This window comes from Glycine soja, chromosome 13 (assembly GCF_004193775.1).
Source record: "Glycine soja cultivar W05 chromosome 13, ASM419377v2, whole genome shotgun sequence".
NCBI classification, from domain to species: domain Eukaryota; kingdom Viridiplantae; phylum Streptophyta; class Magnoliopsida; order Fabales; family Fabaceae; genus Glycine; species Glycine soja.
Genome location: NC_041014.1, coordinates 7,822,541 through 7,828,024, shown reverse-complemented (window position 1 = coordinate 7,828,024; position 5,484 = coordinate 7,822,541).

Genomic DNA, 5,484 nt, shown 5'->3' with positions numbered 1-5,484 from the left:
TCTGTTTGCCTAGTAGAATTCGTCTTAACCGATGGAGAAGTTGGTGGCTGGCCCTCACATGGACAGTGTGGCAGCACCGGAATAAAATCATCTTCTCTAATCAAACTTTTGATGGTAACAAGTTAATGGAGGATGCTATTTTTACACTATGGACATGGCTGAAGAACTTTGACAAGGACTTTGCCTTCACCTACAGCTATTGGTCGTCTAACATAGCATCGGGATCTGTCTTTTCAGGGGGGTAGAAACCATAGACAGTGGGTGTTGTAGGTCTTTGTAATACAGAGCAGTGAGGGAGGCTTGGAACACTGCCCAGCAGGGGGGATGGGGGGGAGTTGTGCTAAAAAATAAGCTCAAATATTTGAAAGGGGCCATCAGGCAGTGGAGTAAAGACTATGGGTTCATAAATGATAAGGGGATCCACAAAATTCAGAAGGAGCTCAATGAAGTGGAGGATTTAGCATCTACTAGAAATCTATCCGAGGATGAGATAAAAGCTAAGAGAGAATTACAACAAGAATTGTGGGAGGTTTCAACAACTTATGAATCTTTATTAAGGCAAAAATCTAGAGCTAAATGGCTAAAGGAAGGGGACCGAAATTCGGCTTATTTCCATAAAGTCATCAATTTCAGAAGACATTATAATGGTCTTCATGGAATTCTCATTCAGGGTGAATGGATCCAGAACCCCAATGAAGTTAAGAAGGAAGTTGTGAATTTTTTCCTTAACAGATTTTCTTAGCAGCAGCTTTGTAGACCCACTCTTGATGGAGTGCATTTCTCTTCACTAAACCAGGAGCAGAGGGAGTCTTTGGTTGTTCCTTTTTCAGATTTGGAGATCAAAGAAGCAGTATGGAGTTGTGATGGGGACAAATGTCCTGGACCTGATGGTTTCAACTTCAAATTCATTAAAGAATTTTGGGATATGCTGAAAGCTGACTTCAGAAGATTTGTTGATGAATTCCATGTACATGGCAGTTTCCCTAGAGGCAGTAATGCTTCCTTCATAGCTCTCATTCCCAAAACTAAACATCCCCAGTCATTTGATGACTACGGACCCATCTCCTTGATTGGATGTATGTACAAGGTGATAGCTAAGTTATTAGCAAATAGATTGAGACAAGTGATATCTGGTCTTATTGATGAGAGGCAGACAGCTTTCATAAAAAACAGACACATCCTACATGGTGTTCTAGTCCTTAATGAGGTGATTAAGGAAGCTTGTAGAAGCAAAAGGCCAACTATGGTGTTCAAGGTGGATTTTGAAAAGGCCTATGACTCAGTCTCATGGGTTTTTTTGGATTATATGCTGCAAAGAATGGGTTTTTGCCACAAATGGAGACACTGGATGTCTGCCTGTCTCAAGTCAGCAAGCATTTCTATTCTTATCAATGACAGTCCTACAAAGGAATTTGCTCCTACTAGAGGTTTGAGGCAAGGGGATCCTTTAGCCCCCTTACTCTTTAATATAGTTGGAGAAGGCATCACAGGATTGATGAGGGAAGCAGTTCAGAAGAACTTATATAGAAGCTATATGGCTGGAAAGAAAAAGGAACCCATTAATATTTTGCAGTATGCGGATGACACAGTTTTTGTGGGTGAGGCTGAGTGGGAGAATGTTATTGTTTTGAAGGCTATGCTCAGGGGATTTGAATTGGCCTCAGGTCTGAAGATTAATTATGCAAAAAGCCAGTTTGGGATTATAGGAGGTAGAGTCAATTGGGTAAATCATGCTGCACAAATTATGAAATGTAGGCAGCTGCAAACCCCTTTCTGTTATTTGGGAATTCCGATTGGGGCTAAACCTTCAAGCAACATGGTGTGGGAGCCTTTGATTAGTAAATATGAATCCAAGTTATCTAAGTGGGCACAAAAAAATATTTCCATGGCAGGGAAGGTGACTTTAATCAATTCGGTGCTCAATGCTTTACCAATATATTTGCTTTCCTTTTTCAAGATCCCTCAAAAGGTAGCTCATAGATTGGTAACACTGCAAAGAAATTTTCTGTGGGGGGGAGACAAGGATTACAAGAAAATCCCCTGGGTAAAATGGGAAACTATATGTTTACCTAAGGAGGAAGGTGGTTTGGGGATTAAAGAAATATCTAAATTTAATGAAGCTTTGTTGGGTAAATGGATATGGGATTTAGCTTCTGACCAGCAGCAGTTATGGGCTAGGATCATTAAATCTAAATATGGTGGTTGGGAAGAGCTTCAGTTGGGCAGAGATAGAAGGGGCTGCTCACACTGGTGGAAGGACTTGAGGAAGATTTATCATAACTCTGGTCAGAGCCTCTTTCAACAAAACTTGGTTTAGAAGCCTGGTGGGGGGGATAGAATTCATTTCTGGACAGATAGATGGTTAGGGGAAGACTGCACCCTAAAGCAGAAATATAATTCTCTATTTTTGATCAGCAGGCAACAACACAACATCATATCACAGATGGGGAATTTTTCTGAAGATGGTTGGAGATGGGATCTCAATTGGAGGAGGAATCTTTTTGACCACGAAAGTGTTTTGGCAGTGAATTTTATGGAAGATATTACTTCTATTTCTATTCAGAGAAATGTGAAGGATACTATGGTGTGGAAAGCTGAATCTACAGGAGTATATTCCACCAGATCAGCTTATAGAATGATGTTGAATATCAATGCCTCAACCTCAGATGTCAGAATTTTCAAACTAATATGGAAGATGAACATCCCCCCAAGGGCAGCAACCTTCACTTGGAGGCTCCTCAAGGACAGATTACCTACTAAGGGTAACCTTCTAAGAAGAAATGTCATTACCCAAGATGCTGATTGCCCTTTATGTGGTCAAGTACAGGAGGAAGTGGGTCACCTATTCTTTAATTGCCAAAGGACACTGCCCCTATGGTAGGAATCCATGACATGGTTACAGGTTGTAGGACCACTCCCACTTGTCCCAGCAAGTCATTTAGCACAATTTTGTGAAGGATTCAGAGTTAATGTAAATCATAGCAGATGGTATGGGTGGTTCTAACTAATACTATTTGGCAACACAGGAATAACCTCATTTTTCAAGGAAACCAATTCGACTCTTCGAAAGTCATGGAAGAGGCTATGTTTTCAGCTTGGTCTTGGCTAAAAACTAGGGAGAAAGGATTCAACACTAGCTTTAATCACTGGTCCTCTAATATAAAGGATCACTTTGTTTAATCTATGTGGATATGAACTTTTTGATGGGTTAGCTTGGGTTTTATCTTTGGGAGGCAGCACCAGAGGTGCTTTGTATTATCTTTTCATTCAGTACTACTTGTACTGTTTTTTCTTATCTCAATAATATATTATACAATTTGCCTTCCAAAAAAAACATAGCTTTGGTTCCTTGCGAGACTGATCTCAGTCTGAGCTTGAAACCATGTTGCTGGCAACTCAATCTAATTCATGTACTGTTTTATACCTCTGGTACTCACAATATATATAAATATAATTTATCTTGGCTGATAAAAAAAATGTGGGTGGAAAAATAAGCACTACAGAAGGTTTTCTGCTTTTTTACATCAATTCATTTCCTAAGGGACTCAATTCCTCATTCATTGAAACCAGTATGCAACATTTTACATCAAACACCAGTATATAACATTTTAAAGCAAACACCACTATATAATATTTTAAATGAAACAGCAGTATATACATGCTAGTTCCTACGTACGTACCCGGAGTTGCTATAACCCGAACGACCTTCAACATCAATGTCAATTAAAAGTAGTCTATGATAACCTGAAAAAAAACCAATGGTCATGGACATGGCTGACACATTTGGAGAAGATTTTGGTATTCATTTCAACCAATGGTCATCCAATATCAGAGCAGGATTTAATAATATAGTAAGAAATGGAAGCCATTAAACCAAAGTCAATACTCATGAATGCTAGAACATCCATTAAGAATGATAACAAAGCAATAATTTAAATTAAATTCATCTTAGTTTTTCTATTTTATAATCACTCCCGATTGCTGGAATGGTGAAGGAGTTGCATTAATGCAGAAATTTCCACAGAATCATCAGTGTCAATATTGCAGTTCTTCAGCACTTTAAAGAAAGATTCTCAGAGCAGAATCCTTGCAGACCAACCTTGGAAGGGATCCAGTTCTCTTCCCTTGATCAAAGGCAGAAGGAAAGCCTTGTTGATAGACTCACTGAGCTGGAAATCAAGTCTGCAGTTTGGGCTTGCGGGGGAGAAAAAAGTTCTAGCCTGGATGGTTTGAATTTCAATTTCATCAAACAGTTTTGGGAAACTCTAAAACCTGATTTTATCATATTCTTTGATGAATTCTTCATTAATGGCAGATTCCCCAAAGGAAGTAATGCATCCTTCATAGCCCTCATCCCCAAAACCAATAGCCCCCAATCTCTTAATGACTATAGACCCATCTCTCTCATAGGGTGTGTCTACAAAATAATGTCCAAAGTCCTTGATGCAATCCTACCCCGCAAGGGCATTGGGTAGAAAACTCCAAGTAGATTGGGCTAGAGATCCAAGGGAAGGCCCTAGGGTTCTTATAAGCCTTAGGGTAGATTTCGAGCCCATGGGCTAAGTATGAGCCCGCTTATCTTTGTAAATATTAGAATAGGTATTTCCTTCGTCTGGGCCTTGTATTTTGGCCATTCTAGTAGTATAGGGTTTTAGCCTTGTATTTCGGGGCATTTTGAGTAGTCTTTGTAGTAAGGACTTTTTTTTTGTATTTTCATGTTTTTTGTCATAGGGGTGAGCTTAGCTATTATAGGGGGTGTGTAGCTAAGCTCTAGCTTCTCATCTCAAGGAGGTGAGCTTAGCTATTAGAGAGGTATGTGTAGCTAAGCTCAAGCATCTTTAAGAATCTTCTGAAGGAAGCTTCTCAAGGAGGTGAGCTTAGTTATGAGAGGGGTGTGTGTAGCTAAGCTCTAGCTTCTCAAGGAAGTTTTCTCAAAGAAGCTTCTCAAGGAAGTTTTCTCAAGAAAGCTTCTCAAGGAAGTTACCTAGTCTATAAATAGAAGCATGTGTAACACTTGTTGTAACTTTGATGAATGAGAGTCTTGTGAGACACAACTCAAAGTTCAACTTCTCTCCCTTTTTCTTCCTTCAATTTCGTGCTCCCCCCTCTCTCTTTCTCTCCCTCTTTCTTTTCCTCCATTGAAGCATCCTCTCTAAGCTTCTTATCTAAGGCTCATCTTGGTGGTGAAGCTCCTTCTTCCATGGCTTATTCCCTAGTGGATGGCACCTCCTCTCACCTCTTCTCCTTTGTCTTCCGCTGCATCTCCATGGTGGAAAATCACCATTAAAGGACCTCATTGAAGCTCAAAGATCCAGCCTCCATAGAAGCCCTACAAGCAAGCTTCCATCAAGTGGTAATCAGAGCACAAGAGCTTCAAGTAGGTGCTCCTTAAACCTCCATTAATTTTTTTGCTTTACCTTCTCTTTCATTGTTGTTTCTTCATTTTTTTTCTCCATGTATCTCCTCACATGTCTTGTGATAAAT